Source organism: Poromitra crassiceps (assembly GCF_964638095.1).
Source record: "Poromitra crassiceps genome assembly, chromosome: 15".
NCBI classification, from domain to species: Eukaryota; Metazoa; Chordata; class Actinopteri; order Beryciformes; family Melamphaidae; genus Poromitra; species Poromitra crassiceps.
Window position 1 is genome coordinate 25,688,486 of NC_139634.1, and position 15,430 is coordinate 25,703,915.

Below are 15,430 nucleotides of genomic sequence, written 5' to 3' on the forward strand. Positions count from 1 at the left end.
AGGCCTTGTACAGATGTCTCATATGTATATATAATTTACCTTTTTTTCTTTGTGTAATCTATCTGTAAAATCTCATTCCATTCCAGGGTTTCTGACCTTTTTCAGTGATTTTCCGGGACCCACCGAATATTTTCTTCTATGACTATATAAACACTGAATATCCCAAAAGACCGAACAAAGTCTCTACTTTCATGAAAAAAGGATTGTTTCTGCCTTCTTCCATTCTTTAGTTATTGACACTTGAATGTAGGTCGTTTTCACCGAAAACTGTCTCACCAGGAAGCCGAGATACATGCCTGGTGTGGGTCACACTCATGTTCCTGGTACTCGATGTGTGGAGGTCTGGGGGCATATTTGATGCCTGAAATTTACACTATGTGAGGATTCACAAAGCAGATTACTAATCTAAGTGACAGGAGAAGTGATTTTACCATACTTCTAGTGAAAGAAATCTGTGATGCGGCAATCATTACATTTTAAGGCAACTTTGGAGACCGTGTTGGCAAGTTTCTGCATAATATTTTACGATCCCGGGGCGATGCCAATGTGTGGGATGTGTTTATTTGCGTAAATCCGCTTGCATGAAAAATAACATTACCATTCAAGTTCCAAACAAGACAAGAAACATTACGGGAACATATTGCTCACTACATCAAACATTGTAAAAGTTGGTTAGTAGTCTTATATCATTCAATGTAGCGTACATTTTTCACTTAATAATCGAGTGGATTTCCTTACCTTAGAAGAAAGAAGGCTGCTTCAAGTCCATGTTTGTGTGTGTGTGTAGAGTGCTGCCCATTGACTATCCCCTAAAAACCCAACCACCATACAAAATCAATTGAAACTTCAGCTCTCTCAACAATACATTCAAAATAAACTGCATTAAACAATATTCCATGCTACTTCTGGACTCATACCTGTCCATATATATACTGTATATATATATATGGACAGGTATGAGTCCAGAAGTAGCATGGAATATTGTTTAATATATATATATATATATATATATATATATATATATATATATATATATATATATGTGTATAGTTGTGCAGTTTGTGAAGGAAGCGTTAGCTTCACACGTGGGCACACATGAGGTTGATGACAACCTGGCCAGGTCACTATAGTGATGTCCTCTATCACTGATGAAGTCATAATGTAGGGGCACATTTTGTTCACGCTGGAGCAATTTTGATGTCATCGGTGATGATGTAATCAGTTCTCTCAGCGACCTGGCCACTTTCTTTTGTGGGGACATACAGACAGACATATGGACACAGACCCTAGACACCTCAGCCCTAGTGGCCACACCGTAAAAAGCCACGGAGTATAATAATGACATGGTTTCGCTGCCATCAAGTTTTGAAGGTGTTGCCACTAGGGGCCGGTGACATCTTCCCCAATGACATCACAATTGGTCGAGTGACATCACCAATGGTATTATCACTGATGACATCATTACTAACATCACTGATGACATCACAATTGCTCAAGTGACATCACTGATGAGGTCATCACTGACATTGAGTACAAATCCTGAAACACAGACAGTGAGTTATTTTTAAGATGGACCTTGCATCAAAGACAGGTGTCAGCACAGAGAGGGCATCATACATCTCCACCAGGGGGCTATGGAGGGAGCGGGGCATCAGAGGCAAGCTTCTGGAGAAACACCTCACCCAGAACATCAGTGAGAAGGTCCATGCAGAGTTCAGCCCAGCGCCTCCAGAGGCAGACTTCTGCTCCACCACACAGAAGGACTTCACTGTGGTGGGATTTGTGCCTCTCGACCCCGAGCCATCCTACGTTTACAATTACAAAACGGACCAGGCTGTTACTTTCTGGAGTGAGAATCACCAGCGGGTGCAGGGTGTGAGCGCGGTACGCACCTCCGACACTCCTTTCAAGAAGACAACCATGTTCAGCACACCTGTTACTGAGCAGCTAGAGCAACTCGTGCTCTAGAGTTGGGCTACCTGACCCGAGCCCGTTGGAACTGGGCCGGGATTGGACAATTAATTAAAATAGAGAAGGGGAGGAGAGAGAGAGAGGGGAGAGAGAAGGGTGAGAACAGGGGGGAGGAAGGGAGAGAAGAGAGAGAACAAACAGGGTATATTTGAGCAGGGCGATACAGTTGAAATCAATATCACGATAATCATAGGGGTTATTCTCGATACCAATGTATATCACAATATGGTTCATGTAAGCAAAGTCACGTTTAATTAAATTATCATATTATTATCATAATATAATTACCAGTGGAGATGTGAATTGATTTTTAGAGTTAATAACTTTGCACCACCACTCCTGACAGAAGACTAATTTATTGGATAGTGACCAGCATTTAGGAGACCAAAAACTGATAGACTAAGATAGACACTTCTTGCTGATACTAAAGGTGCGAGCTACTAAGATGAAGTGGTGAGGTAGACGTTGCAGGCCTGATGGAGACAAAGTTATCAGTGTTGGCAGGTCCAATATCTCTAGAATTCATGCAGCTGTGCCCACGGGGAACAGAATGAGTGGAGGAGGCCCCAACCATCATTAAGTTAGTGGAATCCCTGTGCAATTTAACAGCATTATCTATGTGGCCCATGAAGTGTAGCAGGTATAGAGGAGGCACGGATACTATCATTCCCAAAATGGGATGTTACATTCAACCAGTGGTGTAGTGGTCCCTGGAGAAGTGGGTAGACTGTAACTTACGCCCCCCCCCCCCCCCGGCCGCTATATATATATATATATATATATATATATATATATATATATATATATAAGCACAATTAATACAATATTAATACATCAGTATTATAGACCTATAGCTGTTTCAATATTCATACATCAGTAATATAGACCTATATGGCTGTTTCAATACATATGCCCCCTCCCCCCCACATACCCTCGGAAGTATGCCCTCACCCCCAGCCCCCCCCCCCCCCCCCCCCTCCCTTCGTTCAGATGCGTTCCGCGGTCTATGGTTTCGTGTGTGTGTGTTTAGGGGTGTGTGTGTGTGCGTCTCTGTCTGCATGCATGTGTGTGTGCCCGTGTGCATACATGCCTTCCCAGTGCCAGCAATTTCCTTTCGCAGGATGCTGCTGTCAGTCCATCTGATGGAGAAACACAATTAACTTTCTTTTTCTCGTTTAGTTTGTCCTTTTCTGCTGTCAGCTGCCTCACACACACACACACACACACACACACACACACACACACACACACACACACACACACACACACACACACACACACACACACACAGCTGCCTCCCTGTCACCTCACATGTTGTTTTTTTAAGTTATCATTACTCCCTTTTTCCCCTCTCCTCCTGAAACAGCTCCTTTCTCCCCAGGAATATAATGGCTATTCGCCAATTAAGAGACATACACATGGTCTTTTTATTGTCCTTTCCTCTCTCTGTGGCATTGACGCTGTTCTAAGAGACGTACACACAGGGCTCTATTCTCCCCCTGGCCTTAAATTTGCATTTATGGCTTGGCGCAGCGCTATTAGTGGGCGTGGTCACGCGCATTCCCTAATTTTTCCTTGGCGTTAAACGCCAGAATGCGCAGCGCTAACCATTTAACCATGCCTTTTTAAGCATAGAATTATTCACAAGTGTTGGATTGGTGATCTCCAGTAAACCAATCACATTATTCCCTTCCAAGCTCCAATCTGCGGAGCGACTCCAGTCCGGTCAGAAAAGCCCTAGAAGCAAAAATCATGTAAGTCAGGAGGGGATGAGAAGATGACTGGCAAAGATGTGAAAGAGAGAGTGAGAGAGAGCGAGAGAGGGGGAGAGAGAGACCGAGAGGGAGAGAGGGAGTGAGAGAGAGAGTGCAAGTGAGTGAGAGAGAGAGAGAGAGAGGGAGAAGTCTGTATCAGACGAGCATGCAGACACAACTGATAGTTGCTTTGGAAAGGAGCTCGCACCGCATCGTCAATACACGTTCGCTAATAAAACTGTTTGTTTTGCCCGCTGGGAGGCTCAAACTGTCAATAGTGTCTAGCAACATGGAAATAACTCTATATATATTTAGTTGATTGATGGATAGTTTCCCCATTCAGTCCCTCTGTTTTGGCCACTTCTTCCTTTCACTTTTGGGACATGGAAGAATTGTCTCCAGCACAGCGCTGTTGATGAGGCGAGAGAGGGGGAATCTTGGTGACACAGCACGAGCTTCGCTGTCTTGCCCCTCTGTCTGCTCCTCTCTTTCTCCTCGCCTGCTCGTACGCCCCGGGGAATAATATTCAGGTATACAGTCACTTCTCCATGCGAGCAGGCGAGGAGAAAGAAAGGAGCAGACAGAGGGGCAAGACAGCGAAGCTCGCGCTGTGTCACCACGGAGGTGCCCCGGCGCACTGAATAAGGCCTGGTTTTGAAAAGCGTTAACCGCAAAATTAACGCCCGTTGGGAAGATCGCTTTAGGTTGGTATTTAAGGCCGAAATGCCCATTCTGGCCTATTCTGGCACTGCGCGACACCTCTTCAGCGTAAAGCGCTTTTCGGGGCGTAAAAATATGATGGTATCCTCCCGAGTCAGCGGTAGGCAAGCGTAAAGCATGTTTTTTTGCGTTTAAGGCCAGTTTAGTGCCTAAGGCCAGGGGGAGAATAGAGCCCACAGTCTTTGTTCTAAGAGACAGACACACAGTCTTTTATTGTCCTTTCCTCTGGGGCATTGACACAGTTCTAAGAGATGTACACAGTATTTTATTGTCCTTTTATCTGGGGCATTGACACAGTTCTAAGAGATGTACACACAGTATTTTTATTGTCCTTTTATCTGGGGCATTGACACAGTTCTAAGAGATGTACACACAGTATTTTTATTGTCCTTTTATCTGGGGCATTGACACAGTTCTAAGAGATGTACACACAGTATTTTTATTGACCTTTTATCTGGGGCATTGACACAGTTCTAAGAGATGTACACACAGTATTTTTATTGACCTTTTATCTGGGGCATTGACACAGTTCTAAGAGATGTACACACAGTATTTTTATTGTCCTTTTATCTGGGGCATTGACACAGTTCTAAGAGATGTACACACAGTATTTTTATTGTCCTTTTATCTGGGGCATTGACACAGTTCTAAGAGATGTACACACAGTATTTTTATTGACCTTTTATCTGGGGCATTGACACAGTTCTAAGAGATGTACACACAGTATTTTTATTGTCCTTTTATCTGGGGCATTGACACAGTTCTAAGAGACAGACACACAGTCTTTTATTGTCCTTTCCTCTGGGGCATTGACACAGTTCTAAGAGATGTACACAGTATTTTTATTGTCCTTTTATCTGGGGCATTGACACAGTTCTAAGAGATGTACACACAGTATTTTTATTGTCCTTTTATCTGGGGCATTGACACAGTTCTAAGAGATGTACACACAGTATTTTTATTGTCCTTTTATCTGGGGCATTGACACAGTTCTAAGAGATGTACACACAGTATTTTTATTGACCTTTTATCTGGGGCATTGACACAGTTCTAAGAGATGTACACAGTATTTTTATTGTCCTTTTATCTGGGGCATTGACACAGTTCTAAGAGATGTACACACAGTATTTTTATTGACCTTTTATCTGGGGCATTGACACAGTTCTAAGAGATGTACACACAGTATTTTTATTGACCTTTTATCTGGGGCATTGACACAGTTCTAAGAGATGTACACACAGTATTTTTATTGTCCTTTTATCTGGGGCATTGACACAGTTCTAAGAGATGTACACACAGTATTTTTATTGTCCTTTTATCTGGGGCATTGACACAGTTCTAAGAGATGTACACACAGTATTTTTATTGACCTTTTATCTGGGGCATTGACACAGTTCTAAGAGATGTACACACAGTATTTTTATTGTCCTTTTATCTGGGGCATTGACACAGTTCTAAGAGATGTACACAGTATTTTTATTGTCCTTTTATCTGGGGCATTGACACAGTTCTAAGAGATGTACACACAGTATTTTTATTGTCCTTTTATCTGGGGCATTGACACAGTTCTAAGAGATGTACACACGGTATTTTTATTGTCCTTTTATCTGGGGCATTGACACAGTTCTAAGAGATGTACACAGTATTTTTATTGTCCTTTTATCTGGGGCATTGACACAGTTCTAAGAGATGTACACACAGTATTTTTATTGTCCTTTTATCTGGAGCATTGACACAGTTCTAAGAGATGTACACACGGTATTTTTATTGTCCTTTTATCTGGGGCATTGACACAGTTCTAAGAGATGTACACACAGTATTTTTATTGTCCTTTTATCTGGAGCATTGACACAGTTCTAAGAGATGTACACACGGTATTTTTATTGTCCTTTTATCTGGGGCATTGACACAGTTCTAAGAGATGTACACACAGTATTTCTATTGTCCTTTTATCTGGGGCATTGACACAGTTCTAAGAGATGTACACACGGTATTTTTATTGTCCTTTTATCTGGGGCATTGACACAGTTCTAAGAGATGTACACACAGTATTTTTATTGTCCTTTTATCTGGAGCATTGACACAGTTCTAAGAGATGTACACACAGTATTTTTATTGTCCTTTTATCTGGGGCATTGACACAGTTCTAAGAGATGTACACACAGTATTTTTATTGTCCTTTTATCTGGGGCATTGACACAGTTCTAAGAGATGTACACAGTATTTTTATTGTCCTTTTATCTGGGGCATTGACACAGTTCTAAGAGATGTACACACAGTATTTTTATTGTCCTTTTATCTGGAGCATTGACACAGTTCTAAGAGATGTACACACGGTATTTTTATTGTCCTTTTATCTGGGGCATTGACACAGTTCTAAGAGATGTACACACAGTATTTTTATTGACCTTTTATCTGGGGCATTGACACAGTTCTAAGAGATGTACACACGGTATTTTTATTGTCCTTTCCTCTGTGGCATTGACACTGTTCTGGATTCTGTTTGGGGAGGAGGAAAGCTTCCTGCTTGTTCCTACAAAGACAGAAAGACATTTCAGTTGAGAGTTTGAATCCTCTGACTTTGATCTGCCGTCTTCACTTTAAGACTTTTGACATAAAGATGGTTGCTGCCCACGCTGCATTACACACTGTTGGCTCACTGCTTTTGAGAGAGAGAGAGAGAGAGAGAGTGTGAGTGTGTGTGTGTGTGTGTGTGTGTGTGTGTGTGTGTGTGTGTGTGTGTGAACCTCTGTGGCAGTCTGACTACAGCACACTTCTGTGAGACAACAGTGCCCCCTGCAGTCTAAAATGAAGCAAACTATTGTCCTCTAGCACAGTGATTCTTACAGCCCAAACACAACAGACACGTATCCGACGCTGAAGCAACACCTCGCGGAGGCAGTTTAATTTCGCCGTCCTTGTTAACAGGAGTTACAGTAATCATACCGGCCGCAGCACGTCGCCTCACAAGGCAGCAGCGAGAGTTTCGGTGTCAGGTCTATTTTTGACGCGTGACACGAGTGGCCGTGTGCAGCCAGCCATGATGTCAATACAAGTTGTGACCGGCGCGAGGCAAAACAGATCGAGGCGTGGAGCAAAACAGAGAGCTTCTGGTGTGAATGGCAAGGCTCCTGCTCGATGCTTCCATGACCCGATGCTTCGGAGATGCCTCTGGTGTGAACCAAACATTGGGACTGTCCACGACTCAGAATTACAGTATGTCACTCAGTTGGGATTCAGGTGTTCAATATGAATATTCAACTTCTAAAAAATAAAAAATAAAGATTGGCAATCGGAAATTCCATTGGGATGAGTCAGTGATTATTTAGACCACATTAACAAAGTCAAACGAGTCATGAGAACATATTTTTGCTGACATGTATTTATCAGAATGATGAGACAGGCAGGACACGTGTATTTCTGAGTAAAAGTCAAAAGTTGTCAGAAAAATAAATAGGGCCTTCTCAGTAAAGTACAAATACCTGAAAATGCTACTTACATAGGCTTACATACCTACTTACATAATAATACTAAATAATAATAAGACAATATTTTGATAAAGGTGTTTACATGAGATGCTTATAGAATATTCCATTCATATTCCTGTTTACACGCTACAGAGCAGGGTCCCATTAATGACTGAAGACATGCCCACATGACGTCCTATGTCACGTTTCTATACTGAGTTTAACCTGAAAGCCTTTCTGTCATGTACCGTGTTAGGGACAACATGTCGGGACTTCACTACTGGCAGCCATTTCTTCTTCTGTCATGTTTCTGCCGTGTTAGGGGTAACATGTCGGGACTTCTTTTTACTGCTGGCAGCCATCTTTTCTTCTGTCATGTTTCTGCCGTGTTAGGGACAACATGTCGGGACTTCTTTTTACTGCTGGCAGCCATCTTTTCTTCTGTCATGTTTCTGCCGTGTTAGGGGTAACATGTCGGGACTTCACTACTGGCAGCCATTTCTTCTTCTGTCATGTTTCTGCCGTGTTAGGGGTAACATGTCGGGACTTCTTTTTACTGCTGGCAGCCATCTTTTCTTCTGTCATGTTTCTGCCGTGTTAGGGACAACATGTCGGGACTTCTTTTTACTGCTGGCAGCCATCTTTTCTTCTGTCATGTTTCTGCCGTGTTAGGGACAACATGTCGGGACTTCTTTTTACTGCTGGCAGCCATCTTTTCTTCTGTCATGTTTCTGCCGTGTTAGGGACAACATGTCGGGACTTCTTTTTACTGCTGGCAGCCATCTTTTCTTCTGTCATGTTTCTACCGTGTTAGAGACTTGTTGGGACTTCTTTTTACAATGGCAGCCATCCTTTCTCCTGTAAACAACTTGGCAACACTCGCTGGAACCTAGAGCATGTGTTGCCAAGCAGTATGTCGCAAAATGCTGAAAAACTCGATAGGACGTCATAGAGTGTTTAAGATGATTACATGTCTACAATGTACCTCACTAATGTGGTGAAGATCGGAATACTCAACGTCTTAATTCCACTATTGCTTATGACCCTGTCCGTATTCCGGTTAAGGTAATCAGGAAATGCTGTTTACATGGCAGTGTATTATTCAGAGTAGTAGTTGTCCATAGACAGCATTTTTTGTTTGTTTGTTTCCATAGTGTAACGCTTTGGATATCATGACCAAAGCGCTTCCAACATGCACAGACACACAGTGCACAGAGTTGACTCTGTAGTTAGTAGCTAACGTTAGCTAGCTAGCACACAAGGTAAATAGCAGCACTCAGCACTTGAACAGGGCAGTCGCTTTATTTCTCGCTCTCCCTTATCTCCCTTCTTTCCCTTTTTTCCCTCTGCCTGCAACAACACCCAGAGCAAATTTGCATTCGTCTACTTGAAATGACAAATATGGATTTACTAAGCCGGTCTCTCAATGCAAATCAACTAAACTTTGAAGAATGCGGAGTCCGGGGAACACCCACCCTCTGCCCAGACGGATCTTTCACCGCGGGGCACGGGAAGACAACAGCGATTGACCCTAGGCTGTGACGTCATGAAAATTGAGATGGGCGGTCAGTGAATTTGAACTGTGAAAAATGGATCATATCTGGATATATCATAGAAATTCCACTGATCTAAGGAGAATATGAACTAAGTTTGGGAACCAGAGACTTGACACCGGCTGTTGACTTTCTGGTCTGTGTGACCCTGGTCTGTGTGACCGAAAGGAATTCCAGGCAACCAAAACATTCTATCCTAATCTGGACTCTCGTACTGCCAAGGACGCAGCTCTCCTGATTTTTCGTCTGCAACTGAGCTCTTTCCCCCCCAAACCCCCTGCCTTGTTAGCCCCTGCATCCTCCTCCCCCCCACCCCTGTTTTCCTCGGCAACCCCCCCCCCCCCCCCCCTGCTGGTAATCCTGTACATTTACAACAAATGTATATGTATTGTATAATATTGAAGTGTGCCTTATTACTTTTCAAACTAGTAATAATGTGAATTGAGTGTATTTCATCCATTTCATTTAGATGCTCTGTTCAATGCAAGACGGCGCCGCCCATGGCTGCTGTGGCGTTACTGTGCTCTTATGTGAAAAAAGATTAATGCACCTTAATGCCAAAACAAGTTCCTATATGTTACATAACATAATGGCGAATAAATGATATCTGATTCTGATTCTGATAGCAAGCTAACATCAACTCAAAATAATACAATCAATAATTATCCTGCCGGAGCCATCTTTTTAGTCTCGCCTCTTCCTAGATTTTTATTGATCAGTCGATTTTTACATGTCTACAATGTACCTCACTAATGTGGTGAAGATCAGAATACTCAACGTCTTAATTCGACTATTGCTTATGACCGTATTCCGGTTAAGGTAATCAGGAAATGCTGTTTACATGGCAGTGTATTTATTCATAGTAGTTGTCCATAGACAGCATTTTTTGTTTGTTTGTTTCTAGTGTAGCGCTTTGGATATCATGACCAAAGCGCTTCCAACATTGACTCTGTAGTTAGTAGCTAACGTTAGCCAGCTAGCATACAAGGTAAATAGCAAGCTAACATCAACTCAAAATAATGCAATCAATAATTCTCCTCCGGAGCCACTCCGGAGCCTTTTCCCTCTTTTGATCTTTTTAGTCTCGCCTCTTCCTAGATTTTTATTGATCAGTCGAAAAAAGTGACATTGATCAGCAGCGCTCTTCTCCAAAATTCATTTTCATTTCATTCCCCTGTTCCACACCTTAATCCCACTATTCAGTCCAGTCTCCTGTTACAAAACAGGGGCAGTGGTAGCCTAGTTTAGAGAAGCGAAGTGACCAGGAAGGTCAGTTCAATCCCCGGGACCGGCAGTATAAATCAGGTTGGGGGAGGTGAAAAAGCAGAGCTTGTCCCTCATTCCCACCACTGAGTTGCCCTTGAGCAAGGCCCTTAACCCCAACCGCTCCAGTGGAGCTGCTCAGTGGCCAGATCAAACTGTAGTGGCACTGGTTCGCTTTCAGGTGTGAATGAGTTAATGTGAACAGGGCGCTCCTGAAAAAGAGAGCATTGCTCTGTGAGCCTGTATAAATAAAGGTTCAAAAAAACTTGGGTCGTCGTGGAGGACGAGCCAGGATGGGAAAATGCAGTGCCTCTAATCATGTGTGTGTGTAATGTGTATGTGCATGCATTGGTGGCAAAATAGACAGGGTTGTCTGTCCGGTACCCTTGATCAATATTATATGTTGTTGCCACAAAGCAGGGAAGGATTTATGACATCACTGATCGCAATTCTATATTAGAATTGCATGTGTGATCTTACTGTGTTCCCGCGTGTCATCACTCTTTTTTGTATGATGTCACACCGATTACATCACAATTGGTAAGATAACGATTGCTAACATCACTAGTAGTGGCCGGGTCGACCGCCAGGCCTCATCAATGTGACATGATCAGTGATTTATGACATCGGAGATATAAGACATTACTAGTGACCTGGCCACCAGGCCGAGCCGTCTAGAACTGCACTCAGCACCTAGTGGCCACGTATGACAGCATCGACGACCTTGCCACTTTCTTTCTTTCTTTCTGGGGGACATACATACACACATACATACATACATACATACACACACACATACATACATACATACATACTGTACATACACACATACATACATATACATACATACATACACACATACATACATACATACATAGACAGACAGACCCTCTTATAGATGCATCTGCCCACTAGTGGCCATGCCGTAAAAGAAACTATCGCAACAAAATGTCTCTATCCGTCCTCCCTCTTCATCACTCCTGTCCGAACCCCTCCGTCTCCTCGATGGCGAACAGCAGCTTCTCTCTCAGCTGCTCCAGACTTCTGTAGGGGGGCAGGTCCAGACGATTAAAGCAGGTGTGGCTTCTTGGAAGCCAAGTCTCCTCCCCCACCTTGTCTAAACAGAACTTCTGGGGACCGATAAGGTTGCTCCCTATGAGTTCAGCGAAGCCTCCGATGGGAAGCCGGCAGGTTCCTGTGACAAACTGCAGGAGACGGATTCTCTTCTCGTTGTCCATCTCCTTCACCACCTGCCAGAACCAGTGGATCTGCTTGCTGTTCTTGGTGTAATGTCTGTAAATCGTGTTCTTCTGCCAGTCGGCCAAGTCGATCTCCTGCATGCCGCACAGCATCAGCTCCAACTCCTTCTCGTCGAAGTAGCGGAGCCACTCCAGAGGCACCACCTGGTTGAAGCCGTCCAGGAAGGCATTGGTCTGCTCCTCCACGCCGCGCGTAAACATCCAATCAATCAGCAGGCTGAGGTACTCCTCCTTGTTTTTCTCAGTGACCAGCTCGTTTTCTCCCTCATCCTTCAGCTGGTGAGTGGATACCTTCCCGAGGATCTCCATGTCCTGAGCGAAATACAACTCCACGCCATGTTCCTCCAGGCTGTTCTCTTTCACCCACATGATGGAGTTGTAAATCTGTGGGTCTATGGACTCCAGGTCTTTGAGCGTGGGTTTCTTGTTCAGCATTCGCTTGTAGAAAGGCAGCGTGAAGCCGGTGTCGATGAACTTTCCGTGGTACAAGGCCATGGCGATGAAGCGTCCGATGAAACGGAAGTAGGTAAGGTGGTCGGGGGTGATGGAGGATGCGGGGTTGATTTTCAGACAATAGTTGTTCTCACCAGCGTACTCGAACAAGCAGTACATGGGGTTCAGCACCTCATGGGACAGGAGGAAGAACCACTCCCTGGCGATGCCACCATAGTCCAGCCCCTCCTCTCCTTCCATGATGATGTAAAGTCTGCGACGCAGGTCGTACGGCTTAGCATTCATGATCTGTTGAAAAGAGTCCTCAAACAGCGTCTGTCTGGACACCGAGATCTTCACATGCCTGGGCATGGCATTGGAACGGCACAGGAAATGGAACTGCTGGTATTTCCACTTGAAGCTGCGATCGTAGGAACCTGGTGAACCGCCCTGCGGCGACGCTGAGGCAAAGCCAGGGCCGGGGTATTTAAAGGTGGTGGTGCGCGAGTTATGGTCCACAAAATATCTGACTCCCTCGTAGGTGTGCTTTATCTCCCAGCCTGGGGGCAGGGGGGGCTCCTGGATCATCCCTTGGGTCCTTGGATCCTCCCACTGTGTGCACCGCGTGTTGTGGTTGACGAAGTACACCCTCCCATGGTCCTGGCGTGTCTCCCATCCAGGAGGCAGTGTGCCCTGAGGGTCATTTTCCACCGGGGCGCCGGCTGACTGGTAGAGGAAGCGCTGGCTGAACTGGTGCATGGCGCGCTGCAACTGGCTGCGCTGGCTCTGCCACTGTTCGTAGCTGTGCACCGACTTGGCCGTAGGCCTCTGCCAGGTGGTGGTTCTGGTGTTGTGGTCCACGTAGTAGAACTGGCCCCGCTGGTCCACACGCTTCTCCCAGCGAGGTGGCAGGGGTCTCTCCCAGGTGGTGGTTCGGGTGTTGTGGTCGACATACCGGTAGTACACTCTGGCTTGAGGCAACACCCTCTGCTCCCAGCCAACTGGGAGGGAGTCTGCGGCGGGCTCTGTTGCGGCGGGCTCTGTTGCAGCCTGCTCAGTGCTGGAACCACCGGCGGCTCCGGGCTTGGCGGGGCTCAGGGCATCCTGACCTGGGGAGGGCCTGGGGGCCGGGGATCGCCCTGACGGGGATGATGGGGGAGGGTTGAGGCCGCCCTTGTCCAGCCCATTGGAAGTCAGCTCTATTTCACCTGCGCTGCTTCCAGGGATGCGGTGGCTTAACCCCGATCCACTGCTCTGCTCCTCGCTCAACTCCCCGTTGGTCAGAAACCCCACTCTGGAGCACCCCGGGGAGCCCCCTTCGTACCCTCCTACAGAGTGAGTGTTGTTTCTTTCGAGGGGTACATCTGCACTGTGAGTCTCCTCGCACTGCGTCCCCCTCAGGTTGGATGTGTCTGACTGGAGCACCTCGTCTACTGCTGTGCTGCCATTGGGCAGGGAGCTCAGATCAACGACCAGGCTGTCCAAACAGACATTGAGCTCGCATCCCGCTACAACCCAGCCTTTGTTCTCCATCTGCAGCAGCAGATTCAGGTGGACGTTCTCTATCTTGCCATCGTGCATCCTGAGTGTGTGAGGCAGGTCTATGGTGGTGCTGCCCAGGAGCTTCTTCCTCAGGATATTCCGGCTCCACAACTTCAGATGCAGTCGACTCTGAGGTGTCACGTTAAGGGTAAGGTCCTCATTCCACTGCAGCTCCAGGTGTCCGCTGCATTTGCCTGTTTTTTTTGTTTCGCTGGTCAAGCCGTCGGCCGTCACCTCGACAAAGGCGCTGAGCCGAGAGTGACGGTTTGGTAGCTTGGGAGAGCTTGTGAGGAGCTTGGCTGAGACCACTTTCAAGGTCAACTGAAACTTGTCAGTGGTCTGTGCAATGCCATGTGTGCTCATGGTGTGCAGCTGCCATGGCATAACAGCTCCTTTTCAGCTGTGGTCCGCTGCTGTCCTATTTCACTTAAATTTCTGCCACTCAAAGATGACATCAGAATAGCTTGAGTGCCTTCACTGATGACATCATCACTGACGACATCATCACTGATGACATTGTTACTGATGACATCATGACTAATGAAATCATGACTGATGACATCACAATTGCTTGAGGGACATCACGGATGACATCATCACTGATGACATCACCAATGACATCACTGATAACATCCACTTTTAACATCATCACTGATGGCATCACCGATGACATCACAATTGCACAAGTGCCATCACTGATCACATCATCACCGATGACATCACATTTGCTCAAGTGACATCACTGGTGACATCATCACTGATGAGATTATCGCCGATGACATCACAATTGCAAAAGTGACATCACTGATCACATCATCACCAATAACATCACAATTCTCGAGTGATGATGACATCACTCAGTGATTGCATCATCACTGATGACATCACTCACTGATAATATCACTGTATGACTGTATGACATCATCGGCAACCTAGCCACTTTCTTCCCTTCGTGTGACATACAGTACATGGTCACTAGGGAAAGAAAGTGGTCTGGTCACCGATGATGCCATACCGATGACATCATGTGATGTTCTATGTTGGAACCTGGCTTATGTAATGTTTTTTATTTTATTTTATTTAACCTTTATTTAGACAGGCGAGTCATTAAGAACAAATTCTTATTTACACTGACGGCCTGTGGGTCTGGAATGTACTGGAAACAAATTCCACCAGCCTGGTGTGTGGTCAATAACGTATCTAATCTATCACCGATGAGATCACACCGATGACATCACTGGTGACATCATCACAGATGACATCACAATTGCTTGAGTGACATTAATGATGACATTATTCAGTGATCAGAGATTTTATTACATCACTGATGATGTCAATGACGAACACAGAAGTCACTCACACGTTAACACAGTGAGATCACAAAAGTCGGGTGCGAAGAAGTGAGATCCCGTGCTCAATTCTAGTAATAAGCTATAGAATTGCGATCAGTGATCAATATCACTGATGAT

General features: G+C 45.1%; 1 pseudogene across 1 annotated transcript; it reads right to left on the reverse strand.

The window, feature by feature from the left end:
• Positions 1-11,702: 11,702 nt before the first annotated feature.
• Positions 11,703-14,345, reverse strand: LOC310790142 (NEDD4-like E3 ubiquitin-protein ligase WWP2 pseudogene; annotated as a pseudogene). Its single transcript has one exon. The product of its transcript is annotated as an NEDD4-like E3 ubiquitin-protein ligase WWP2 pseudogene (transcript).
• Positions 14,346-15,430: the final 1,085 nt, after the last annotated feature.